The following is a 27,292-nucleotide window of genomic DNA, read 5'->3' on the forward strand; positions in this document are numbered from 1 at the left end:
CGCGCTGGAGAAACTCCGCGTTGGAGAAAGTCCGCGTCGGAGAAGGTCCGCGTTGGAGAAACTCCGCGTTGGAGAAACTTCGTGTTGTAGAAACTCCGCTTTGGAGAAACTTCGCGTTGAAGAAACGGCGCGTTGGAGATTCTCCGCGTTGGAGAAACTCCGCACTTGAAACACACCTCGCTGGAGAAACTCCGCGTTGGAGAAAGTCCGCGTTGGAGAAGGTCCGCGTTGGAGAAAGTCCGCGTTGGAGAAAGTCCGCGTTGGAGAAACTCCGCGTTGAAGAAAATCCGCGTTGGAGAAAGTCCGCGCTGGAGAAACTCCGCGTTGTATAAACTCCGCGATGAAGAAAGTCCGCGACGGACAAACTCCGCGATGGAGAAACTCCGCGTTGGAGAAAAGTCCGCTCTGGAGAAACTCTACGCTGGAGAAACTCCGCGATGGAGACACTCCGCGCTGGAGAAACTCCGCGCTGGAGAAACTCCGCGCTGGAGGAACTCCGTGTTGGGGAAACTTCGCGTTGGAGAAACGGTGCGTTGGAGAAGCTCCGCGTTGGAGAAACTCCGCGCTTGAAACACACCACGGTGGAGAAACTCCGCGTTGGAGAAAGTCCGCGTTGGAGAAGGTCCACGTTGGAGAAAGTCCGCGTTGGAGAACGTCCGCGCTGGAGAAACTCCGCGTTGTATAAACTCCGCGCTGGAGAAACTCCGCGATGAAGAAAATCCGCGACGGACAAACTCCGCGATGGAGAAACTCCGCGTTGGAGAAAAGTCCGCTCTGGAGAAACTCTACGCTGGAGAAACTCCGCGCTGGAGCAACTCCGCGTTGGAGAAACTCCGCGCTGGAGAAACTCCGTGCAGCATAAAATGTGCGCTGGAGAAACTCCGGGCTGGAGAAACTCCGCGCTGGAGAAACTCCGTGCTGGACAAACTCCGCGCTGGAGAAACTTCGCGTTGGAGAAACTGCGCGTTGGAGAAACTCCGCGTTGGAGAAGATCCGCGTTGGAGAAAGTCCGCGTTGGAGAAATTCCGCGTTGGAGAGAGTCTGCGATGGAGAAATTCCGCGCTGGAGAAACTCCGCGTTTGAGAAACTCCGAACTCTAGAAACTCCGCGATGGAGACACTCCGCGCTGGAGAAACTCCGCGTTGGAGAAAGTCCGCGTTGGAGAAGATCCGCGTTGGAGAAAGTCCGCGTTGGAGAAAGTCCGCGTTGGAGAAACTCCGCGTTGAAGAAAGTCCGCGTTGGAGAAAGTCCGCGCTGGAGAAACTCCGCGTTGTATAAACTCCGCGATGAAGAAAGTCCGCGACGGACAAACTCCGCGATGGAGAAACTCCGCGTTGGAGAAAAGACCGCTCTGGAGAAATTCTACACTGGAGAAACTCCGCGCTGTAGCAACTCCGCGTTGGAGAAACTCCGCGCTGGAGAAACTCCGTGCTGGACAAACTCCGCGCTGGAGAAACTCCGTGTTGGAGAAACTCCGCGCTGGAGAAACTTCGCTTTGAAGAAACGGCGCGTTGGAGAAACTCCGCGTTAGAGAAACTCCGCGCTTGAAACACACCGCGCTGGAGAAACTCCGCGTTGGAGAAAGTCCGCGTTGGAGAAGGTCCGCGTTGGAGAAAGTCCACGTTGGAGAAAGTCCACGTTGGAGAAAGTCCGCGTTGGAGAAACTCCGCGTTCAAGAAAGTCCGCGTTGGAGAAAGTCCGCGCTGGAGAAACTCCGCGTTGTATAAACTCCGCGCTGGAGAAACTCCGCGATGGAGAACCTCCGCGACGGACAAACTCCGCGATGGAGAAACTCCGCGTTGGAGAAAAGTCCGCTCTGGAGAAACTCTACGCTGAAGAAACTCCGCGCTAGAGCAACTCCGCGTTCGAGAAACTCCGCGCTGGAGAAACTCCGTGCTGCATAAAATCTGCGCTGGAGAAACTCCGGGCTGGAGAAACTCCGTGTTGGAGAAACTCCGCGCTGGAGAAACTTCGCGTTGGAGAAACTGCGCGTTGGAGAAACTCCGCGTTGGAGAAACTCCGCGTTGGAGAAAGTCCGCGTTGGAGAAAGTCCGCGTTAAAGAGTGTCCGCGATGGAGAAACTCCGCGCTGGAGAAACTCCGTGGTGGGGAAACTTCGCGTAGGAGAAACTCCGTGTTGGAGAAACTCCGCGTTGGAGAAACTCCGCTTTGGAGAAAGTCCGCGTTGGAGAAAGTCCGCGTTGGAGAGTCCGCGATGGAGAAACTCCGCGCTGGAGAAAAATCGGGCTGGAGAAAATCCGTGTTGGAGAAACTCCGCGTTTGAGAAACTCCGAACTGGAGAAGCTCCGCGCTGGAGATTCTCCGCGGTGGAGAAACTCCGCGCTGGAGAAACTCCGTGTTGGAGAAACTCTGTGTTGGAGAAATTCCGCCTTGGAGAAACTTCGCTTTGAAGAAACGGCGCGTTGGAGAAACTCCGCGTTAGAGAAACTCCGCGCTTGAAACACCGCGCTGGAGAAACTCAGCGTTAGAGAAAGTCCGCGTCGGAGAAGGTCCGCGTTGGAGAAAGTCCGCGTTGGAGAGTGTCCGCGATGGAGAAACTCCGCGCTGGAGAAACTCCGTGGTGGGGAAACTTCGCGTAGGAGAAACGGCGCGTTGGAAAGCTCCGCGTTGGAGAAACACCGCGCTTGAAACACACCGCGCTGGAGAAACTCCGCGTAGGAGAAAGTCCGCGTTGGAGAAGGTCCGCGTTGGAGAAAGTCCGCGTTGGAGAAAGTCCGCGCTGGAGAAACTGCGCGTTGGAGAAACTGCGCGTTGGAGAAACTCCGCGTTGGAGAAACTCTGCGTTGGAGAAAGTCCGCGTTGGAGAAAGTCCGCGTTGGTGAGAGTCCGCGATGGAGAAACTCCGCGCTGGAGAAACTACGCGTTTGAGAAACTCCGAACTGGAGAAACTCCGCGATGGAGACAATCCGCGCTGGAGAAACTCCGCGCTGAAGAAACTCCGTGTAGGAGAAACTCCGTGTTGGAGAAACTCCGCGTTGGAGAAACTCCGCTTTGGAGAAAGTCCGCGTTGGAGAAAGTCCGCGTTGGAGAGTCCGCGATGGAGAAACTCCGCGCTGGAGAAAAATCGGGCTGGAGAAACTCCGTGTTGGAGAAACTCCGCGTTTGAGAAACTCCGAACTGGAGAAGCTCCGCGCTGGAGATTCTCTGCGGTGGAGAAACTCCGCGCTGGAGAAACTCCGTGTTAGAGAAACTCCGCGCTTGAAACACACCGCGCTGGAGAAACTCCGCGTTAGAGAAAGTCCGCGTCGGAGAAGGTCCGCGTTGGAGAAACTCCGCGTTGGAGAAACTCCGTGTTGTAGAAACTCCGCTTTGGAGAAACTTCGCGTTGAAGAAACGGCGCGTTGGAGATTATCCGCGTTGGAGAAACTCCGCACTTGAAACACACCGCGCTGGAGAAACTCCGCGTTGGAGAAAGTCCGCGTCGGAGAAGGTCCGCGTTGGAGAAAGTCCGCGTTGGAGAAACTCCGCGTTGAAGAAAGTCCGCGTTGGAGAAAGTCCGCGCTGGAGAAACTCCGCGTTGTATAAACTCCGCGATGAAGAAAGTCCGCGACGGACAAACTCAGCGATGGAGAAACTCCGCGTTGGAGAAAAGTCCGCTCTGGAGAAACTCTACGGTGGAGAAACTCCGCGATGGAGACACTCCGCGCTGGAGAAACTCCGCGCTGGAGAAACTCCGCGCTGGAGAAACTCCGCGCTGGAGAAACTCCGTGTTGGGGAAACTTCGCGTAGGAGAAACGGTGCGTTGGAGAAGCTCCGCGTTGGAGAAACTCCGCGTTTGAAACACACCACGCTGGAGAAACTCCGCGTTGGAGAAAAGTCCGCTTTGGAGAAACTCTACGCTGGAGAAACTCCGCGCTCTAGCAACTCCGCGTTGGAGAAACTCCGCGCTGGAGAAACTCCGTGCTGCATAAAATCTGCGCTGGAGAAACTCCGGGCTGGAGAAACTCCGCGCTGGAGAAACTCCGTGCTGGACAAACTCCGCGCTGGAGAAACTTCGCGTTGGAGAAACTGCGCGTTGGAGAAACTCCGCGTTGGAGAAACTCCGCGTTGGAGAAATTCCGCGTTGGAGAGAGTCTGCGATGGAGAAATTCCGCGCTGGAGAAACTCCGCGTTTGAGAAACTCCGAACTCTAGAAACTCCGCGATGGAGACACTCCGCGCTGGAGAAACTCCGCGTTGGAGAAAGTCCGCTTTGGAGAAGATCCGCGTTGGAGAAAGTCCGCGTTGGAGAAAGTCCGAGTTGGAGAAACTCCGCGTTGAAGAAAGTCCGCGTTGGAGAAAGTCCGCGCTGGAGAAACTCCGCGTTGTATAAACTCCGCGATGAAGAAAGTCCGCGACGGACAAACTCCGCGATGGAGAAACTCCGCGTTGGAGAAAAGACCGCTCTGGAGAAACTCTACACTGGAGAAACTCCGCGCTGGAGAAACTTCGCGTTGGAGAAACTGCGCGTTGGACAAACTTCGCTTTGAAGAAACGGCGCGTTGGAGAAACTCCGCGTTAGAGAAACTCCGCGGTTGAAACACACCGCGCTGGAGAAACTCCGCGTTGGAGAAAGCCCGCGTCGGAGAAGGTCCGCGTTGGAGAAAGTCCGCGTTGGAGAAAATCCGTGATGTAGGAACTCCGCCTTGGAGAAACTTCGCTTTGAAGAAAGTCCGCGTTGGAGAACGTCCGCGCTGGAGAAACTCCGCGTTGTATAAACTCCGCGCTGGAGAAACTCCGCGATGGAGAACCTCCGCGACGGACAAACTCCGCGATGGAGAAACTCCGCGTTGGAGAAAAGTCAGCTCTGGAGAAACTCTACGCTGAAGAAACTCCGCGCTAGAGCAACTCCGCGTTCGAGAAACTCCGCGCTGGAGAAACTCCGTGCTGCATAAAATCTGGGCTGGAGAAACTCCGGGCTGGAGAAACTCCGTGTTGGAGAAACTCCGCGCTGGAGAAACTTCGCGTTGGAGAAACTGCGCGTTGGAGAAACTCCGCGTTGGAGAAAGTCCGCGTTGGAGAAAGTCCGCGTTGGAGAGTGTCCGCGATGGAGAAACTCCGCGCTGGAGAAACTCCGTGGTGGGGAAACTTCGCGTAGGAGAAACGGCGCGTTGGAGAAGCTCCGCGTTGGAGAAACACCGCGCTTGAAACACACCGCGCTGGAGAAACTCCGCGTTGGAGAAAGTCCGCGTTGGAGAAGGTCCGCGTTGGAGAAAGTCCGCGTTGGAGAAAGTCCGCGCTGGAGAAACTCCGCGTTGTATAAACTCCGCGATGAAGAAAGTCCGCGACGGACAAACTCCGCGATGGAGAAACTCCGCGTTGGAGAAAAGACCGCTCTGGAGAAACTCTACACTGGAGAAACTCCGCGCTGGAGAAACTTCGCGTTGGAGAAACTGCGCGTTGGACAAACTTCGCTTTGAAGAAACGGCGCGTTGGAGAAACTCCGCGTTAGAGAAACTCCGCGCTTGAAACACACCGCGCTGGAGAAACTCCGCGTTGGAGAAAGCCCGCGTCGGAGAAGGTCCGCGTTGGAGAAAGTCCGCGTTGGAGAAAATCCGTGATGTAGAAACTCCGCCTTGGAGAAACTTCGCTTTGAAGAAAGTCCGCGTTGGAGAACGTCCGCGCTGGAGAAACTCCGCGTTGTATAAACTCCGCGCTGGAGAAACTCCGCGATGGAGAACCTCCGCGACGGACAAACTCCGCGATGGAGAAACTCCGCGTTGGAGAAAAGTCAGCTCTGGAGAAACTCTACGCTGAAGAAACTCCGCGCTAGAGCAACTCCGCGTTCGAGAAACTCCGCGCTGGAGAAACTCCGTGCTGCATAAAATCTGGGCTGGAGAAACTCCGGGCTGGAGAAACTCCGTGTTGGAGAAACTCCGCGCTGGAGAAACTTCGCGTTGGAGAAACTGCGCGTTGGAGAAACTCCGCGTTGGAGAAAGTCCGCGTTGGAGAAAGTCCGCGTTGGAGAGTGTCCGCGATGGAGAAACTCCGCGCTGGAGAAACTCCGTGGTGGGGAAACTTCGCGTAGGAGAAACGGCGCGTTGGAGAAGCTCCGCGTTGGAGAAACACCGCGCTTGAAACACACCGCGCTGGAGAAACTCCGCGTTGGAGAAAGTCCGCGTTGGAGAGTGTCCGCGATGGAGAAACTCCGCGCTGGAGAAACTCCGTGGTGGGGAAACTTCGCGTAGGAGAAACGGCGCGTTGGAGAAGCTCCGCGTTGGAGAAACACCGCGCTTGAAACACACCGCGCTGGAGAAACTCCGCGTTGGAGAAAGTCCGCGTTGGAGAAAGTCCGCGTTGGAGAAAGTCCGCGTTGGTGAGAGTCCGCGATGGAGAAACTCCGCGCTGGAGAAAAATCGGGCTGGAGAAACTCCGTGTTGGAGAAACTCCGCGTTTGAGAAACTCCGAACTGGAGAAGCTCCGCGCTGGAGATTCTCCGCGGTGGAGAAACTCCGCGCTGGAGAAACTCCGTGTTGGAGAAACTCTGTGTTGGAGAAATTCCGCCTTGGAGAAACTTCGCTTTGAAGAAACAGCGCGTTGGAGAAACTCCGCGTTAGAGAAACTCCGCGCTTGAAACACACCGCGCTGGAGAAACTTTGCGTTAGAGAAAGTCCGCGTCGGAGAAGGTCCGCGTTGGAGAAAGTCCGCGTTGGAGAAAATTCGTGTTGTAGAAACTCCGCATTGGAGAAACTTCGCGTTGAAGAAACGGCGCGTTGGAAAAACTGCGCGTTCGAGAAACTCCGCGCTTGAAACACACCGCGCTGGAGAAACTCCGCGTTGGAGAAAGTCCGCGTCGGAGAAGGTCCGCGTTGGAGAAACTCCGCGTTGGAGAAACTCCGTGTTGTAGAAACTCCGCTTTGGAGAAACTTCGCGTTGAAGAAACGGCGCGTTGGAGATTCTCCGCGTTGGAGAAACTCCGCACTTGAAACACACCTCGCTGGAGAAACTCCGCGTTGGAGAAAGTCCGCGTTGGAGAAGGTCCGCGTTGGAGAAAGTCCGCGTTGGAGAAAGTCCGCGTTGGAGAAACTCCGCGTTGAAGAAAGTCCGCGTTGGAGAAAGTCCGCGCTGGAGAAACTCCGCGTTGTATAAACTCCGCGATGAAGAAAGTCCGCGACGGATAAACTCCGCGATGGAGAAACTCCGCGTTGGAGAAACTCCGCGCTGGAGAAACTCCGCGCTGGAGAAACTCCGTGTTGGGGAAACTTCGCGTTGGAGAAACGGTGCGTTGGAGAAGCTCCGCGTTGGAGAAACTCCGCGCTTGAAACACACCACGGTGGAGAAACTAAGCGTTGGAGAAAGTCCGCGTTGGAGAAGGTCCGCGTTGGAGAAAGTCCGCGTTGGAGAACGTCCGCGCTGGAGAAACTCCGCGTTGTATAAACTGCGCGCTGGAGAAACTCCGCGATGAAGAAAATCCGCGACGGACAAACTCCGCGATGGAGAAACTCCGCGTTGGAGAAAAGTCCGCTCTGGAGAAACTCTACGCTGGAGAAACTCCGCGCTGGAGCAACTCCGCGTTGGAGAAACTCCGCGCTGGAGAAACTCCGTGCTGCATAAAATGTGCGCTGGAGAAACTCCGGGCTGGAGAAACTCCGCGCTGGAGAAACTCCGTGCTGGACAAACTCCGCGCTGGAGAAACTTCGCGTTGGAGAAACTGCGCGTTGGAGAAACTCCGCGTTGGAGAAACTCCGCGTTGGAGAAAGTCCGCGTTGGAGAAATTCCGCGTTGGAGAGAGTCTGCGATGGAGAAATTCCGCGCTGGAGAAACTCCGCGTTTGAGAAACTCCGAACTCTAGAAACTCCGCGATGGAGACACTCCGCGCTGGAGAAACTCCGCGTTGGAGAAAGTCCGCGTTGGAGAAGATCCGCGTTGGAGAAAGTCCGCGTTGGAGAAAGTCCGCGTTGGAGAAACTCCGCGTTGAAGAAAGTCCGCGTTGGAGAAAGTCCGCGCTGGAGAAACTCCGCGTTGTATAAACTCCGCGATGAAGAAAGTCCGCGACGGACAAACTCCGCGATGGAGAAACTCCGCGTTGGAGAAAAGACCGCTCTGGAGAAACTCTACACTGGAGAAACTCCGCGCTGTAGCAACTCCGCGTTGGAGAATCTCCGCGCTGGAGAAACTCCGTGCTGGACAAACTCCGCGCTGGAGAAACTCCGTGTTGGAGAAACTCCGCGCTGGAGAAACTTCGCGTTGGAGAAACTGCGCGTTGGAGAAAGTCCGCGTCGGAGAAGGTCCGCGTTGGAGAATGTCCGCGTTGGAGAAGGTCCGCGTTGGAGAAAGTCCACGTTGGAGAAAGTCCGCGTTGGAGAAACTCCGCGTTCAAGAAAGTCCGCGTTGGAGAAAGTCCGCGCTGGAGAAACTCCGCGTTGTATAAACTCCGCGCTGGAGAAACTCCGCGATGGAGAACCTCCGCGACGGACAAACTCCGCGATGGAGAAACTCCGCGTTGGAGAAAAGTCCGCTCTGGAGAAACTCTACGCTGAAGAAACTCCGCGCTAGAGCAACTCCGCGTTCGAGAAACTCCGCGCTGGAGAAACTCCGTGCTGCATAAAATCTGCGCTGGAGAAAATCCGGGCTGGAGAAACTCCGTGTTGGAGAAACTCCGCGCTGGAGAAACTTCGCGTTGGAGAAACTGCGCGTTGGAGAAACTCCGCGTTGGAGAAACTCCGCGTTGGAGAAAGTCCGCGTTGGAGAAAGTCCGCGTTGGAGAGTGTCCGCGATGGAGAAACTCCGCGCTGGAGAAACTCCGTGGTGGGGAAACTTCGCGTAGGAGAAACGGCGCGTTGGAGAAGCTCCGCGTTGGAGAAACACCGCGCTTGAAACACACCGCGCTGGAGAAACTCCGCGTTGGAGAAAGTCCGCGTTGGAGAAGGTCCGCGTTGGAGAAAGTCCGCGTTGGAGAAAATCCGTGATGTAGAAACTCCGCCTTGGAGAAACTTCGCTTTGAAGAAAGTCCGCGTTGGAGAAAGTCCGCGCTGGAGAAACTCCGCGTTGTATAAACTCCGCGCTGGAGAAACTCCGCGATGGAGAACCTCCGCGACGGACAAACTCCGCGATGGAGAAACTCCGCGTTGGAGAAAAGTCAGCTCTGGAGAAACTCTACGCTGAAGAAACTCCGCGCTAGAGCAACTCCGCGTTCGAGAAACTCCGCGCTGGAGAAACTCCGTGCTGCATAAAATCTGGGCTAGAGAAACTCCGGGCTGGAGAAACTCCGTGTTGGAGAAACTCCGCGCTGGAGAAACTTCGCGTTGGAGAAACTGCGCGTTGGAGAAACTCCGCGTTGGAGAAAGTCCGCGTTGGAGAATGTCCGCGTTGGAGAGTGTCCGCGATGGAGAAACTCCGCGCTGGAGAAACTCCGTGGTGGAGAAACTTCGCGTAGGAGAAACGGCGCGTTGGAGAAGCTCCGCGTTGGAGAAACACCGCGCTTGAAACACTCCGCGCTGGAGAAACTCCGCGTTGGAGAAAGTCCGCGTTGGAGAAGGTCCGCGTTGGAGAAAGTCCGCGTTGGAGAAAGTCCGCGCTGGAGAAACTGCGCGTTGGAGAAACTCCGCGTTGGAGAAACTCTGCGTTGGAGAAAGTCCGCGTTGGAGAAAGTCCGCGTTGGTGAGAGTCCGCGATGGAGAAACTCCGCGCTGGAGAAACTGCGCGTTTGAGAAACTCCGAACTGGAGAAACTCCGCGATGGAGACAATCCGCTTTGGAGAAAGTCCGCGTTGGAGAAAGTCCGCGTTGGAGAGTCCGCGATGGAGAAACTCCGCGCTGGAGAAAAATCGGGCTGGAGAAACTCCGTGTTGGAGAAACTCCGCGTTTGAGAAACTCCGAACTGGAGAAGCTCCGCGCTGGAGATTCTCCGCGGTGGAGAAACTCCGCGCTGGAGAAACTCCGTGTTGGAGAAACTCTGTGTTGGAGAAATTCCGCCTTGGAGAAACTTCGCTTTGAAGAAACAGCGCGTTGGAGAAACTCCGCGTTAGAGAAACTCCGCGTTAGAGAAAGTCCGCGTCGGAGAAGGTCCGCGTTGGAGAAAGTCCGCGTTGGAGAAAATTCGTGATGTAGAAACTCCGCCTTGGAGAAACTTCGCGTTGAAGAAACGGCGCGTTGGAAAAACTCCGCGTTCGAGAAACTCCGCGCTTGAAACACACCGCGCTGGAGAAACTCCGCGTTGGAGAAAGTCCGCGTCGGAGAAGGTCCGCGTTGGAGAAACTCCGCGTTGGAGAAACTCCGTGTTGTAGAAACTCCGCTTTGGAGAAACTTCGCGTTGAAGAAACGGCGCGTTGGAGATTCTCCGCGTTGGAGAAACTCCGCACTTGAAACACACCTCGCTGGAGAAACTCCGCGTTGGAGAAAGTCCGCGTTGGAGAAGGTCCGCGTTGGAGAAAGTCCGCGTTGGAGAAAGTCCGCGTTGGAGAAACTCCGCGTTGAAGAAAGTCCGCGTTGGAGAAAGTCCGCGCTGGAGAAACTCCGCGTTGTATAAACTCCGCGATGAAGAAAGTCCGCGACGGACAAACTCCGCGATGGAGAAACTCCGCGTTGGAGAAAAGTCCGCTCTGGAGAAACTCTACGCTGGAGAAACTCCGCGATGGAGACACTCCGCGCTGGAGAAACTCCGCGCTGGAGAAACTCCGCGCTGGAGAAACTCCGTGTTGGGGAAACTTCGCGTTGGAGAAACGGTGCGTTGGAGAAGCTCCGCGTTGGAGAAACTCCGCGCTTGAAACACACCACGGTGGAGAAACTCCGCGTTGGAGAAAGTCCGCGTTGGAGAAGGTCCGCGTTGGAGAAAGTCCGCGTTGGAGAACGTCCGCGCTGGAGAAACTCCGCGTTGTATAAACTCCGCGCTGGAGAAACTCCGTGGTGGGGAAACTTCGCGTAGGAGAAACGGCGCGTTGGAGAAGCTCCGCGTTGGAGAAACACCGCGCTTGAAACACACCGCGCTGGAGAAACTCCGCGTTGGAGAAAGTCCGCGTTGGAGAAGGTCCGCGTTGGAGAAAGTCCGCGTTGGAGAAAATCCGTGATGTAGAAACTCCGCCTTGGAGAAACTTCGCTTTGAAGAAAGTCCGCGTTGGAGAAAGTCCGCGCTGGAGAAACTCCGCGTTGTATAAACTCCGCGCTGGAGAAACTCCGCGATGGAGAACCTCCGCGACGGACAAACTCCGCGATGGAGAAACTCCGCGTTGGAGAAAAGTCAGCTCTGGAGAAACTCTACGCTGAAGAAACTCCGCGCTAGAGCAACTCCGCGTTCGAGAAACTCCGCGCTGGAGAAACTAGGTGCTGCATAAAATCTGGGCTGGAGAAACTCCGGGCTGGAGAAACTCCGTGTTGGAGAAACTCCGCGCTGGAGAAACTTCGCGTTGGAGAAACTGCGCGTTGGAGAAACTCCGCGTTGGAGAAAGTCCGCGTTGGAGAAAGTCCGCGTTGGAGAGTGTCCGCGATGGAGAAACTCCGCGCTGGAGAAACTCCGTGGTGGGGAAACTTCGCGTAGGAGAAACGGCGCGTTGGAGAAGCTCCGCGTTGGAGAAACACCGCGCTTGAAACACTCCGCGCTGGAGAAACTCCGCGTTGGAGAAAGTCCGCGTTGGAGAAGGTCCGCGTTGGAGAAAGTCCGCGTTGGAGAAAGTCCGCGCTGGAGAAACTGCGCGTTGGAGAAACTGCGCGTTGGAGAAACTCCGCGTTGGAGAAACTCTGCGTTGGAGAAAGTCCGCGTTGGAGAAAGTCCGCGTTGGTGAGAGTCCGCGATGGAGAAACTCCGCGCTGGAGAAACTGCGCGTTTGAGAAACTCCGAACTGGAGAAACTCCGCGACGGAGACAATCCGCTTTGGAGAAAGTCCGCGTTGGAGAAAGTCCGCGTTGGAGAGTCCGCGATGGAGAAACTCCGCGCTGGAGAAAAATCGGGCTGGAGAAACTCCGTGTTGGAGAAACTCCGCGTTTGAGAAACTCCGAACTGGAGAAGCTCCGCGCTGGAGATTCTCCGCGGTGGAGAAACTCCGCGCTGGAGAAACTCCGTGTTGGAGAAACTCTGTGTTGGAGAAATTCCGCCTTGGAGAAACTTCGCTTTGAAGAAACAGCGCGTTGGAGAAACTCCGCGTTAGAGCAACTCCGCGCTTGAAACACACCGCGCTGGAGAAACTCCGCGTTAGAGAAAGTCCGCGTCGGAGAAGGTCCGCGTTGGAGAAAGTCCGCGTTGGAGAAAATTCGTGATGTAGAAACTCCGCCTTGGAGAAACTTCGCGTTGAAGAAACGGCGCGTTGGAAAAACTCCGCGTTCGAGAAACTCCGCGCTTGAAACACACCGCGCTGGAGAAACTCCGCGTTGGAGAAAGTCCGCGTCGGAGAAGGTCCGCGTTGGAGAAACTCCGCGTTGGAGAAACTCCGTGTTGTAGAAACTCCGCTTTGGAGAAACTTCGCGTTGAAGAAACGGCGCGTTGGAGATTCTCCGCGTTGGAGAAACTCCGCACTTGAAACACACCTCGCTGGAGAAACTCCGCGTTGGAGAAAGTCCGCGTTGGAGAAGGTCCGCGTTGGAGAAAGTCCGCGTTGGAGAAAGTCCGCGTTGGAGAAACTCCGCGTTGAAGAAAGTCCGCGTTGGAGAAAGTCCGCGCTGGAGAAACTCCGCGTTGTATAAACTCCGCGATGAAGAAAGTCCGCGACGGACAAACTCCGCGATGGAGAAACTCCGCGTTGGAGAAAAGTCCGCTCTGGAGAAACTCTACGCTGGAGAAACTCCGCGATGGAGACACTCCGCGCTGGAGAAACTCCGCGCTGGAGAAACTCCGTGTTGGGGAAACTTCGCGTTGGAGAAACGGTGCGTTGGAGAAGCTCCGCGTTGGAGAAACTCCGCGCTTGAAACACACCACGGTGGAGAAACTCCGCGTTGGAGAAAGTCCGCGTTGGAGAAGGTCCGCGTTGGAGAAAGTCCGCGTTGGAGAACGTCCGCGCTGGAGAAACTCCGCGTTGTATAAACTCCGCGCTGGAGAAACTCCGCGATGAAGAAAATCCGCGACGGACAAACTCCGCGATGGAGAAACTCCGCGTTGGAGAAAAGTCCGCTCTGGAGAAACTCTACGCTGGAGAAACTCCGCGCTGGAGCAACTCCGCGTTGGAGAAACTCCGCGCTGGAGAAACTCCGTGCTGCATAAAATGTGCGCTGGAGAAACTCCGGGCTGGAGAAACTCCGCGCTGGAGAAACTCCGTGCTGGACAAACTCCGCGCTGGAGAAACTTCGCGTTGGAGAAACTGCGCGTTGGAGAAACTCCGCGTTGGAGAAACTCCGCGTTGGAGAAAGTCCGCGTTGGAGAAATTCCGCGTTGGAGAGAGTCTGCGATGGAGAAATTCCGCGCTGGAGAAACTCCGCGTTTGAGAAACTCCGAACTCTAGAAACTCCGCGATGGAGACACTCCGCGCTGGAGAAACTCCGCGTTGGAGAAAGTCCGCGTTGGAGAAGATCCGCGTTGGAGAAAGTCCGCGTTGGAGAAAGTCCGCGTTGGAGAAACTCCGCGTTGAAGAAAGTCCGCGTTGGAGAAAGTCCGCGCTGGAGAAACTCCGCGTTGTATAAACTCCGCGATGAAGAAAGTCCGCGACGGACAAACTCCGCGATGGAGAAACTCCGCGTTGGAGAAAAGACCGCTCTGGAGAAACTCTACACTGGAGAAACTCCGCGCTGTAGCAACTCCGAGTTGGAGAATCTCCGCGCTGGAGAAACTCCGTGCTGGACAAACTCCGCGCTGGAGAAACTCCGTGTTGGAGAAACTCCGCGCTGGAGAAACTTCGCGTTGGAGAAACTGCGCGTTGGAGAAAGTCCGCGTCGGAGAAGGTCCGCGTTGGAGAATGTCCGCGTTGGAGAAGGTCCGCGTTGGAGAAAGTCCACGTTGGAGAAAGTCCGCGTTGGAGAAACTCCGCGTTCAAGAAAGTCCGCGTTGGAGAAAGTCCGCGCTGGAGAAACTCCGCGTTGTATAAACTCCGCGCTGGAGAAACTCCGCGATGGAGAACCTCCGCGACGGACAAACTCCGCGATGGAGAAACTCCGCGCTGGAGAAAAGTCCGCTCTGGAGAAACTCTACGCTGAAGAAACTCCGCGCTAGAGCAACTCCGCGTTCGAGAAACTCCGCGCTGGAGAAACTCCGTGCTGCATAAAATCTGCGCTGGAGAAAATCCGGGCTGGAGAAACTCCGTGTTGGAGAAACTCCGCGCTGGAAAAACTTCGCGTTGGAGAAACTGCGCGTTGGAGAAACTCCGCGTTGGAGAAACTCCGCGTTGGAGAAAGTCCGCGTTGGAGAAAGTCCGCGTTGGAGAGTGTCCGCGATGGAGAAACTCCGCGCTGGAGAAACTCCGTGGTGGGGAAACTTCGCGTAGGAGAAACGGCGCGTTGGAGAAGCTCCGCGTTGGAGAAACACCGCGCTTGAAACACACCGCGCTGGAGAAACTCCGCGTTGGAGAAAGTCCGCGTTGGAGAAGGTCCGCGTTGGAGAAAGTCCGCGTTGGAGAAAGTCCGCGCTGGAGAAACTGCGCGTTGGAGAAACTGCGCGTTGGAGAAACTCCGCCTTGGAGAAACTCTGCGTTGGAGAAAGTCCGCGTTGGAGAAAGTCCGCGTTGGTGAGAGTCCGCGATGGAGAAACTCCGAACTGGAGAAACTCCGCGATGGAGACAATCCGCGCTGGAGAAACTCCGCGCTGAAGAAACTATGTGTAGGAGAAACTCCGTGTTGGAGAAACTCCGCGTTGGAGAAACTCCGCTTTGGAGAAAGTCCGCGTTGGAGAAAGTCTGCGTTGGAGAGTCCGGGATGGAGAAACTCCGCGCTGGAGAAAAGTCGGGCTGGAGAAACTCCGTGTTGGAGAAACTCCGCGTTTGAGAAACTCCGAACTGGAGAAGCTCCGCGCTGGAGATTCTCCGCGGTGGAGAAACTCCGCGCTGGAGAAACTTCGTGTTGGAGAAACTCTGTGTTGGAGAAATTCCGCCTTGGAGAAACTTCGCTTTGAAGAAACGGCGCGTTGGAGAAACTCCGCGTTAGAGAAACTCCGCGCTTGAAACACACCACGCTGGAGAAACTCCGCGTTGGAGAAAATCCGCGTCGGAGAAGGTCCGCGTTGGAGAAACTCCGCGTTGGAGAAACTCCGTGTTGTAGAAACTCCGCTTTGGAGAAACTTCGCGTTGAAAAAACGGCGCGTTGGAGATTCTCCGCGTTGGAGAAACTCCGCACTTGAAACACACCTCGCTGGAGAAACTCCGCGTTGGAGAAAGTCCGCGTTGGAGAAGGTCCGCTTTGGAGAAAGTCCGCGTTGGAGAAAGTCCGCGTTGGAGAAACTCCGCGTTGAAGAAAGTCCGCGTTGGAGAAAGTCCGCGCTGGAGAAACTCCGCGTTGTATAAACTCCGCGATGAAGAAAGTCCGCGACGGACAAACTCCGCGATGGAGAAACTCCGCGTTGGAGAAAAGTCCGCTCTGGAGAAACTCTACGCTGGAGAAACTCCGCGATGGAGACACTCCGCGCTGGAGAAACTCCGCGCTGGAGAAACTCCGTGTTGGGGAAACTTCGCGTTGGAGAAACGGTGCGTTGGAGAAGCTCCGCGTTGGAGAAACTCCGCGCTTGAAACACACCACGGTGGAGAAACTCCGCGTTGGAGAAGGTCCGCGTTGGAGAAAGTCCGCGTTGGAGAAAGTCCGCGCTGGAGAAACTCCGCGTTGTATAAACTCCGCGCTGGAGAAGCTCCGCGATGAAGAAAATCCGCGACGGACAAACTCCGCGATGGAGAAACTCCGCGTTGGAGTAAAGTCCGCTCTGGAGAAACTCTACGCTGGAGAAACTCCGCGCTGGAGCAACTCCGCGTTGGAGAAACTCCGCGCTGGAGAAACTCCGTGCTGCATAAAATCTGCGCTGGAGAAACTCCGGGCTGGAGAAACTCCGCGCTGGAGAAACTCCGTGCTGGACAAACTCCGCGCTGGAGAAACTTCGCGTTGGAGAAACTGCGCGTTGTAGAAACTCCGCGTTGGAAAAACTCCGCGTTGGAGAAAGTCCGCGTTGGAGAAATTCCGCGTTGGAGAGAGTGCGATGGAGAAATTCCGCGCTGGAGAAACTCCGCGTTTGAGAAACTCCGAACTCTAGAAACTCCTCGATGAAGAAAGTCCGCGACGGACAAACTCCGCGATGGAGAAACTCCGCGTTGGAGAAAAGACCGCTCTGGAGAAACTCTACACTGGAGAAACTCCGCGCTGTAGCAACTCCGCGTTGGAGAAACTCCGCGCTGGAGAAACTCCGTGCTGGACAAACTCCGCGCTGGAGAAACTCCGTGTTGGAGAAACTCCGCGCTGGAGAAACTTCGCGTTGGAGAAACTGCGCGTTGGAGAAACTTCGCTTTGAAGAAACGGCGCGTTGGAGAAACTCCGCGTTAGAGAAACTCCGCGCTTGAAACACACCGCGCTGGAGAAACTCCGCGTTGGAGAAAGTCTGCGTCGGAGAAGGTCCGCGTTGGAGAAAGTCCGCGTTGGAGAAAATCCGTGATGTAGAAACTCCGCCTTGGAGAAACTTCGCGTTGAAGAAACGGCGCGTTGGAGATACTCCGCGTTGGAGAAACTACGCGCTTGAAACACACCGCGCTGGAGAAACTCCGCGTTGGAGAAAGTCCGCGTTGGAGAAGGTCCGCGTTGGAGAAAGTCCACGTTGGAGAAAGTCCGCGTTGGAGAAACTCCGCGTTCAAGAAAGTCCGCGTTGGAGAAAGTCCGCGCTGGAGAAACTCCGCGTTGTATAAACTCCGCGCTGGAGAAACTCCGCGATGGAGAACCTCCGCGACGGACAAACTCCGCGATGGAGAATCTCCGCGTTGGAGAAAAGTCAGCTCTGGAGAAACTCTACGCTGAAGAAACTCCGCGCTAGAGCAACTCCGCGTTCGAGAAACTCCGCGCTGGAGAAACTCCGTGCTGCGTAAAATCTGCGCTGGAGAAACTCTGGGCTGGAGAAACTCCGTGTTGGAGAAACTCCGCGCTGGAGAAACTTCGCGTTGGAGAAACTGCGCGTTGGAGAAACTCCGCGTTGGAGAAAGTCCGCGTTGGAGAAAGTCCGCGTTGGAGAGTGTCCGCGATGGAGAAACTCCGCGCTGGAGAAACTCCGTGGTGGGGAAACTTCGCGTAGGAGAAACGGCGCGTTGGAGAAGCTCCGCGTTGGAGAAACACCGCGCTTGAAACACACCGCGCTGGAGAAACTCCGCGTTGGAGAAAGTCCGCGTTGGAGAAGGTCCGCGTTGGAGAAAGTCCGCGTTGGAGAAAGTCCGCGCTGGAGAAACTGCGCGTTGGAGAAACTGCGCGTTGGAGAAACTCCGCGTTGGAGAAACTCTGCGTTGGAGAAAGTCCGCGTTGGAGAAAGTCCGCGTTGGTGAGAGTCCGCGATGGAGAAACTCCGCGCTGGAGAAACTGCGCGTTTGGGAAACTCCGAACTGGAGAAACTCCGCGATGGAGACAATCCGCGCTGGAGAAACTCCGCGCTGAAGAAACTCCGTGTAGGAGAAACTCCGTGTTGGAGAAACTCCGCGTTGGAGAAACTCCGCTTTGGAGAAAGTCCGCGTTGGAGAAAGTCCGCGTTGGAGAGTCCGCGATGGAGAAACTCCGCGCTGGAGAAAAATCGGGCTGGAGAAACTCCGTGTTGGAGAAACTCCGCGTTTGAGAAACTCCGAACTGGAGAAGCTCCGCGCTGGAGATTCTCCGCGGTGGAGAAACTCCGCGCTGGAGAAACTCCGTGTTGGAGAAACTCTGTGTTGGAGAAATTCCGCCTTGGAGAAACTTCGCTTTGAAGAAACGGCGCGTTGGAGAAACTCCGCGTTCGAGAAACTCCGCGCTTGAAACACACCGCGCTGGAGAAACTCCGCGTTGGAGAAAGTCCGCGTCGGAGAAGGTCCGCGTTGGAGAAGCTCCGCGTTGGAGAAACTCCGTGTTGTAGAAACTCCGCTTTGGAGAAACTTCGCGTTGAAGAAACGGCGCGTTGGAGATTCTCCGCGTTGGAGAAACTCCGCACTTGAAACACACCTCGCTGGAGAAACTCCGCGTTGGAGAAAGTCCGCGTTGGAGAAGGTCCGCGTTGGAGAAAGTCCGCGTTGGAGAAAGTCCGCGTTGGAGAAACTCCGCGTTGAAGAAAGTCCGCGTTGGAGAAAGTCCGCGCTGGAGAAACTCCGCGTTGTATAAACTCCGCGATGAAGAAAGTCCGCGACGGACAAACTCCGCGATGGAGAAACTCCGCGTTGGAGAAAAGTCCGCTCTGGAGAAACTCTACGCTGGAGAAACTCCGCGATGGAGACACTCCGCGCAGGAGAAACTCCGCGCTGGAGAAACTCCGCGCTGGAGAAACTCCGTGTTGGGGAAACTTCGCGTTGGAGAAACGGTGCGTTGGAGAAGCTCCGCGTTGGAGAAACTCCGCGCTTGAAACACACCACGGTGGAGAAACTCCGCGTTGGAGAAAGTCCGCGTTGGAGAAGGTCCGCGTTGGAGAAAGTCCGCGTTGGAGAACGTCCGCGCTGGAGAAACTCCGCGTTGTATAAACTCCGCGCTGGAGAAACTCCGCGATGAAGAAAATCCGCGACGGACAAACTCCGCGATGGAGAAACTCCGCGTTGGAGAAAAGTCCGCTCTGGAGAAACTCTACGCTGGAGAAACTCCGCGCTGGAGCAACTCCGCGTTGGAGAAACTCCGCGCTGGAGAAACTCCGTGCTGCATAAAATGTGCGCTGGAGAAACTCCGGGCTGGAGAAACTCCGCGCTGGAGAAACTCCGTGCTGGACAAACTCCGCGCTGGAGAAACTTCGCGTTGGAGAAACTGCGCGTTGGAGAAACTCCGCGTTGGAGAAGATCCGCGTTGGAGAAAGTCCGCGTTGGAGAAAGTCCGCGTTGGAGAAACTCCGCGTTGAAGAAAGTCCGCGTTGGAGAAAGTCCGCGCTGGAGAAACTCCGCGTTGTATAAACTCCGCGATGAAGAAAGTCCGCGACGGACAAACTCCGCGATGGAGAAACTCCGCGTTGGAGAAAAGACCGCTCTGGAGAAACTCTACACTGGAGAAACTCCGCGCTGTAGCAACTCCGCGTTGGAGAAACTCCGCGCTGGAGAAACTCCGTGCTGGACAAACTCCGCGCTGGAGAAACTCCGTGTTGGAGAAACTCCGCGCTGGAGAAACTTCGCGTTGGAGAAACTGCGCGTTGGAGAAAGTCCGCGTCGGAGAAGGTCCGCATTGGAGAATGTCCGCGTTGGAGAAGGTCCGCGTTGGAGAAAGTCCACGTTGGAGAAAGTCCGCGTTGGAGAAACTCCGCGTTCAAGAAAGTCCGCGTTGGAGAAAGTCCGCGCTGGAGAAACTCCGCGTTGTATAAACTCCGCGCTGGAGAAACTCCGCGATGGAGAACCTCCGCGACGGACAAACTCCGCGATGGAGAAACTCCGCGTTGGAGAAAAGTCCGCTCTGGAGAAACTCTACGCTGAAGAAACTCCGCGCTAGAGCAACTCCGCGTTCGAGAAACTCCGCGCTGGAGAAACTCCGTGCTGCATAAAATCTGCGCTGGAGAAAATCCGGGCTGGAGAAACTCCGTGTTGGAGAAACTCCGCGCTGGAGAAACTTCGCGTTGGAGAAACTGCGCGTTGGAGAAACTCCGCGTTGGAGAAACTCCGCGTTGGAGAAAGTCCGCGTTGGAGAAAGTCCGCGTTGGAGAGTGTCCGCGATGGAGAAACTTCGCGCTGGAGAAACTCCGTGGTGGGGAAACTTCGCGTAGGAGAAACGGCGCGTTGGAGAAGCTCCGCGTTGGAGAAACACCGCGCTTGAAACACACCGCGCTGGAGAAACTCCGCGTTGGAGAAAGTCCGCGTTGGAGAAGGTCCGCGTTGGAGAAAGTCCGCGTTGGAGAAAGTCCGCGCTGGAGAAACTGCGCGTTGGAGAAACTGCGCGTTGGAGAAACTCCGCGTTGGAGAAACTCTGCGTTGGAGAAAGTCCGCGTTGGAGAAAGTCTGCGTTGGTGAGAGTCCGCGATGGAGAAACTCCGAACTGGAGAAACTCCGCGATGGAGACAATCCGCGCTGGAGAAACTCCGCGCTGAAGAAACTCCGTGTAGGAGAAACTCCGTGTTGGAGAAACTCCGCGTTGGAGAAACTCCGCTTTGGAGAAAGTCCGCGTTGGAGAAAGTCCGCGTTGGAGAAAGTCCGCGTTGGAGAAAGTCCGCGTTGGAGAGTCCGCGATGGAGAAACTCCGCGCTGGAGAAAAATCGGGCTGGAGAAACTCCGTGTTGGAGAAACTCCGTGTTTGAGAAACTCCGAACTGGAGAAGCTCCGCGCTGGAGATTCTCCGCGGTGGAGAAACTCCGCGCTGGAGAAACTTCGTGTTGGAGAAACTCTGTGTTGGAGAAATTCCGCCTTGGAGAAACTTCGCTTTGAAGAAACGGCGCGTTGGAGAAACTAGGCGTTAGAGAAACTCCGCGCTTGAAACACACCACGCTGGAGAAACTCCGCGTTGGAGAAAATCCGCGTCGGAGAAGGTCCGCGTTGGAGAAACTCCGCGTTGGAGAAACTCCGTGTTGTAGAAACTCCGTTTTGGAGAAACTTCGCGTTGAAAAAACGGCGCGTTGGAGATTCTCCGCGTTGGAGAAACTCCGCGCTGGAGAAAAGTCCGCTCTGGAGAAACTCTACGCTGGAGAAACTCCGCGATGGAGACACTCCGCGCAGGAGAAACTCCGCGCTGGAGAAACTCCGCGCTGGAGAAACTCCGTGTTGGAGAAACTCCGCGATGAAGAAAATCCGCGACGGACAAACTCCGCGATGGAGAAACTCCGCGTTGGAGAAAAGTCCGCTCTGGAGAAACTCTACGCTGGAGAAACTCCGCGCTGGAGCAACTCCGCGTTGGAGAAACTCCGTGCTGCATAAAATGTGCGCTGGAGAAACTCCGGGCTGGAGAAACTCCGCGCTGGAGAAACTCCGTGCTGGACAAACTCCGCGCTGGAGAAACTTCGCGTTGGAGAAACTGCGCGTTGGAGAAACTCCGCGTTGGAGAAACTCCGCGTTGGAGAAAGTCCGCGTTGGAGAAATTCCGCGTTGGAGAGAGTCTGCGATGGAGAAATTCCGCGCTGGAGAAACTCCGCGTTTGAGAAACTCCGAACTCTAGAAACTCCGCGATGGAGACACTCCGCGCTGGAGAAACTCCGCGTTGGAGAAAGTCCGCGTTGGAGAAGATCCGCGTTGGAGAAAGTCCGCGTTGGAGAAAGTCCGCGTTGGAGAAACTCCGCGTTGAAGAAAGTCCGCGTTGGAGAAAGTCCGCGCTGGAGAAACTCCGCGTTGTATAAACTCCGCGATGAAGAAAGTCCGCGACGGACAAACTCCGCGATGGAGAAACTCCGCGTTGGAGAAAAGACTGCTCTGGAGAAACTCTACACTGGAGAAACTCCGCGCTGTAGCAACTCCGCGTTGGAGAAACTCCGCGCTGGAGAAACTCCGTGCTGGACAAACTCCGCGCTGGAGAAACTCCGTGTTGGAGAAACTCCGCGCTGGAGAAACTCCGCGATGGAGAACCTCCGCGACGGACAAACTCCGCGATGGAGAAACTCCGCGTTGGAGAAAAGTCCGCTCTGGAGAAACTCTACGCTGAAGAAACTCCGCGCTAGAGCAACTCCGCGTTCGAGAAACTCCGCGCTGGAGAAACTCCGTGCTGCATAAAATCTGCGCTGGAGAAAATCCGGGCTGGAGAAACTCCGTGTTGGAGAAACTCCGCGCTGGAGAAACTTCGCGTTGGAGAAACTGCGCGTTGGAGAAACTCCGCGTTGGAGAAACTCCGCGTTGGAGAAAGTCCGCGTTGGAGAAAGTCCGCGTTGGAGAGTGTCCGCGATGGAGAAACTCCGCGCTGGAGAAACTCCGTGGTGGGGAAACTTCGCGTAGGCGAAACGGCGCGTTGGAGAAGCTCCGCGTTGGAGAAACACCGCGCTTGAAACACACCGCGCTGGAGAAACTCCGCGTTGGAGAAAGTCCGCGTTGGAGAAAGTCCGCGTTGGAGAAAGTCCGCGTTGGAGAAACTCCGCGTTCAAGAAAGTCCGCGTTGGAGAAAGTCCGCACTGGAGAAACTCCGCGTTGTATAAACTCCGCGCTGGAGAAACTCCGCGATGGAGAACCTCCGCGACGGACAAACTCCGCGATGGAGAAACTCCGCGTTGGAGAAAAGTCAGCTCTGGAGAAACTCTACGCTGAAGAAACTCCGCGCTAGAGCAACTCCGCGTTCGAGAAACTCCGCGCTGGAGAAACTCCGTGCTGCGTAAAATCTGCGCTGGAGAAACTCTGGGCTGGAGAAACTCCGTGTTGGAGAAACTCCGCGCTGGAGAAACTTCGCGTTGGAGAAACTGCGCGTTGGAGAAACTCCGCGTTGGAGAAAGTCCGCGTTGGAGAAAGTCCGCGTTGGAGAGTGTCCGCGATGGAGAAACTCCGCGCTGGAGAAACTCCGTGGTGGGGAAACTTCGCGTAGGAGAAACGGCGCGTTGGAGAAGCTCCGCGTTGGAGAAACACCGCGCTTGAAACACACCGCGCTGGAGAAACTCCGCGTTGGAGAAAGTCCGCGTTGGAGAAGGTCCGCGTTGGAGAAAGTCCGCGTTGGAGAAAGTCCGCGCTGGAGAAACTGCGCGTTGGAGAAACTGCGCGTTGGAGAAACTCCGCGTTGGAGAAACTCTGCGTTGGAGAAAGTCCGCGTTGGAGAAAGTCCGCGTTGGTGAGAGTCCGCGATGGAGAAACTCCGCGCTGGAGAAACTGCGCGTTTGAGAAACTCCGAACTGGAGAAACTGCGCGATGGAAACAATCCGCGCTGGAGAAACTCCGCGCTGAAGAAACTCCGTGTAGGAGAAACTCCGTGTTGGAGAAACTCCGCGTTGGAGAAACTCCGCTTTGGAGAAAGTCCGCGTTGGAGAAAGTCCGCGTTGGAGAGTCCGCGATGGAGAAACTCCGCGCTGGAGAAAAATCGGGCTGGAGAAACTCCGTGTTGGAGAAACTCCGCGTTTGAGAAACTCCGAACTGGAGAAGCTCCGCGCTGGAGATTCTCCGCGGTGGAGAAACTCCGCGCTGGAGAAACTCCGCGCTTGAAACACACCACGGTGGAGAAACTCCGCGTTGGAGAAAGTCCGCGTTGGAGAAGGTCCGCGTTGGAGAAAGTCCGCGTTGGAGAACGTCCGCGCTGGAGAAACTCCGCGTTGTATAAACTCCGCGCTGGAGAAACTCCGCGATGAAGAAAATCCGCGACGGACAAACTCCGCGATGGAGAAACTCCGCGTTGGAGAAAAGTCCGCTCTGGAGAAACTCTACGCTGGAGAAACTCCGCGCTGGAGCAACTCCGCGTTGGAGAAACTCCGCGCTGGAGAAACTCCGCGCTGGAGAAACTCCGTGCTGCATAAAATGTGCGCTGGAGAAACTCCGGGCTGGAGAAACTCCGCGCTGGAGAAACTCCGTGCTGGACAAACTCCGCGCTGGAGAAACTTCGCGTTGGAGAAACTGCGCGTTGGAGAAACTCCGCGTTGGAGAAGATCCGCGTTGGAGAAAGTCCGCGTTGGAGAAAGTCCGCGTTGGAGAAACTCCGCGTTGAAGAAAGTCCGCGTTGGAGAAAGTCCGCGCTGGAGAAACTCCGCGTTGTATAAACTCCGCGATGAAGAAAGTCCGCGACGGACAAACTCCGCGATGGAGAAACTCCGCGTTGGAGAAAAGACCGCTCTGGAGAAACTCTACACTGGAGAAACTCCGCGCTGTAGCAACTCCGCGTTGGAGAAACTCCGCGCTGGAGAAACTCCGTGCTGGACAAACTCCGCGCTGGAGAAACTCCGTGTTGGAGAAACTCCGCGCTGGAGAAACTTCGCGTTGGAGAAACTGCGCGTTGGAGAAAGTCCGCGTCGGAGAAGGTCCGCGTTGGAGAATGTCCGCGTTGGAGAAGGTCCGCGTTGGAGAAAGTCCACGTTGGAGAAAGTCCGCGTTGGAGAAACTCCGCGTTCAAGAAAGTCCGCGTTGGAAAAGTCCGCGCTGGAGAAACTCCGCGTTGTATAAACTCCGCGCTGGAGAAACTCCGCGATGGAGAACCTCCGCGACGGACAAACTCCGCGATGGAGAAACTCCGCGTTGGAGAAAAGTCCGCTCTGGAGAAACTCTACGCTGAAGAAACTCCGCGCTAGAGCAACTCCGCGTTCGAGAAACTCCGCGCTGGAGAAACTCCGTGCTGCATAAAATCTGCGCTGGAGAAAATCCGGGCTGGAGAAACTCCGTGTTGGAGAAACTCCGCGCTTGAGAAACTTCGCATTGGAGAAACTGCGCGTTGGAGAAACTCCGCGTTGGAGAAACTCCGCGTTGGAGAAAGTCCGCGTTGGAGAGTGTCCGCGATGGAGAAACTCCGCGCTGGAGAAACTCCGTGGTGGGGAAACTTCGCGTAGGAGAAACGGCGCGTTGGAGAAGCTCCGCGTTGGAGAAACACCGCGCTTGAAACACACCGCGCTGGAGAAACTCCGCGTTGGAGAAAGTCCGCGTTGGAGAAGGTCCGCGTTGGAGAAAGTCCGCGTTGGAGAAAGTCCGCGCTGCAGAAACTGCGTGTTGGAGAAACTGCGCGTTGGAGAAACTCCGCGTTGGAGAAACTCTGCGTTGGAGAAAGTCCGCGTTGGAGAAAGTCCGCGTTGGTGAGAGTCCGCGATGGAGAAACTCCGAACTGGAGAAACTCCGCGATGGAGACAATCCGCGCTGGAGAAACTCCGCGCTGAAGAAACTCCGTGTAGGAGAAACTCCGTGTTGGAGAAACTCCGCGTTGGAGAAACTCCGCTTTGGAGAAAGTCCGCGTTGGAGAAAGTCCGCGTTGGAGAAAGTCCGCGTCGGAGAAGGTCCGCGTTGGAGAAAGTCCGCGTTGGAGAAAATCCGTGATGTAGAAACTCCGCCTTGGAGAAACTTCGCGTTGAAGAAACGGCGCGTTGGAGATACTCCGCGTTGGAGAAACTATGCGCTTGAAACACACCGCGCTGGAGAAACTCCGCGTTGGAGAAAGTCCGGGTTGGAGAAGGTCCGCGTTGGAGAAAGTCCACGTTGGAGAAAGTCCGCGTTGGAGAAACTCCGCGTTCAAGAAAGTCCGCGTTGGAGAAAGTCCGCGCTGGAGAAACTCCGCGTTGTATAAACTCCGCGCTGGAGAAACTCCGCGATGGAGAACCTCCGCGACGGACAAACTCCGCGATGGAGAAACTCCGCGTTGGAGAAAAGTCAGCTCTGGAGAAACTCTACGCTGAAGAAACTCCGCGCTAGAGCAACTCCGCGTTCGAGAAACTCCGCGCTGGAGAAACTCCGCGTTGGAGAGAGTCCGCGTTGGAGAAGGTCCGCGTTGGAGAAAGTCCGCGTTGGAGAAAGTCCGCGTTGGAGAAACTCCGCGTTGAAGAAAGTCCGCGTTGGAGAAAGTCCGCGCTGGAGAAACTCCGCGCTGTATAAACTCCGCGATGAAGAAAGTCCGCGACGGACAAACTCCGCGATGGAGAAACTCCGCGTTGGAGAAAAGTCCGCTCTGGAGAAACTCTACGCTGGAGAAACTCCGCGATGGAGACACTCCGCGCAGGAGAAACTCCGCGCTGGAGAAACTCCGCGCTGGAGAAACTCCGTGTTGGGGAAACTTCGCGTTGGAGAAACGGTGCGTTGGAGAAGCTCCGCGTTGGAGAAACTCCGCGCTTGAAACACACCACGGTGGAGAAACTCCGCGTTGGAGAAAGTCCGCGTTGGAGAAGGTCCGCGTTGGAGAAAGTCCGCGTTGGAGAACGTCCGCGCTGGAGAAACTCCGCGTTGTATAAACTCCGCGCTGGAGAAACTCCGCGATGAAGAAAATCCGCAACGGACAAACTCCGCGATGGAGAAACTCCACGTTGGAGAAAAGTCCGCTCTGGAGAAACTCTACGCTGGAGAAACTCCGCGCTGGAGCAACTCCGCGTTGGAGAAACTCCGCGCTGGAGAAACTCCGTGCTGCATAAAATGTGCGCTGGAGAAACTCCGGGCTGGAGAAACTCCGCGCTGGAGAAACTCCGTGCTGGACAAACTCCGCGCTGGAGAAACTTCGCGTTGGAGAAACTGCGCGTTGGAGAAACTCCGCGTTGGAGAAGATCCGCGTTGGAGAAAGTCCGCGTTGGAGAAAGTCCGCGTTGGAGAAACTCCGCGTTGAAGAAAGTCCGCGTTGGAGAAAGTCCGCGCTGGAGAAACTCCGCGTTGTATAAACTCCGCGATGAAGAAAGTCCGCGACGGACAAACTCCGCGATGGAGAAACTCCGCGTTGGAGAAAAGACCGCTCTGGAGAAACTCTACACTGGAGAAACTCCGCGCTGTAGCAACTCCGCGTTGGAGAAACTCCGCGCTGGAGAAACTCCGTGCTGGACAAACTCCGCGCTGGAGAAACTCCGTGTTGGAGAAACTCCGCGCTGGAGAAACTTCGCGTTGGAGAAACTGCGCGTTGGAGAAAGTCCGCGTCGGAGAAGGTCCGCATTGGAGAATGTCCGCGTTGGAGAAGGTCCGCGTTGGAGAAAGTCCACGTTGGAGAAAGTCCGCGTTGGAGAAACTCCGCGTTCAAGAAAGTCCGCGTTGGAGAAAGTCCGCGCTGGAGAAACTCCGCGTTGTATAAACTCCGCGCTGGAGAAACTCCGCGATGGAGAACCTCCGCGACGGACAAACTCCGCGATGGAGAAACTCCGCGTTGGAGAAAAGTCTGCTCTGGAGAAACTCTACGCTGAAGAAACTCCGCGCTAGAGCAACTCCGCGTTCGAGAAACTCCGCGCTGGAGAAACTCCGTGCTGCATAAAATCTGCGCTGGAGAAAATCCGGGCTGGAGAAACTCCGTGTTGGAGAAACTCCGCGCTGGAGAAACTTCGCGTTGGAGAAACTGCGCGTTGGAGAAACTCCGCGTTGGAGAAAGTCCGCGTTGGAGAAAGTCCGCGTTGGAGAGTGTCCGCGATGGAGAAACTCCGCGCTGGAGAAACTCCGTGGTGGGGAAACTTCGCGTAGGAGAAACGGAGCGTTGGAGAAGCTCCGCGTTGGAGAAACACCGCGCTTGAAACACACCGCGCTGGAGAAACTCCGCGTTGGAGAAAGTCCGCGTTGGAGAAGGTCCGCGTTGGAGAAAGTCCGCGTTGGAGAAAGTCCGCGCTGGAGAAACTGCGCGTTGGAGAAACTCCGCGTTGGAGAAACTCTGCGTTGGAGAAAGTCCGCGTTGGTGAGAGTCCGCGATGGAGAAACTCCGAACTGGAGAAACTCCGCGATGGAGACAATCCGCGCTGGAGAAACTCCGCGCTGAAGAAACTCCGTGTAGGAGAAACTCCGTGTTGGAGAAACTCCGCGTTGGA

The sequence above is a fragment of the Amblyomma americanum genome, chromosome 8 (genome assembly GCF_052857255.1).
Source record: "Amblyomma americanum isolate KBUSLIRL-KWMA chromosome 8, ASM5285725v1, whole genome shotgun sequence".
NCBI classification, from domain to species: Eukaryota; Metazoa; Arthropoda; class Arachnida; order Ixodida; family Ixodidae; genus Amblyomma; species Amblyomma americanum.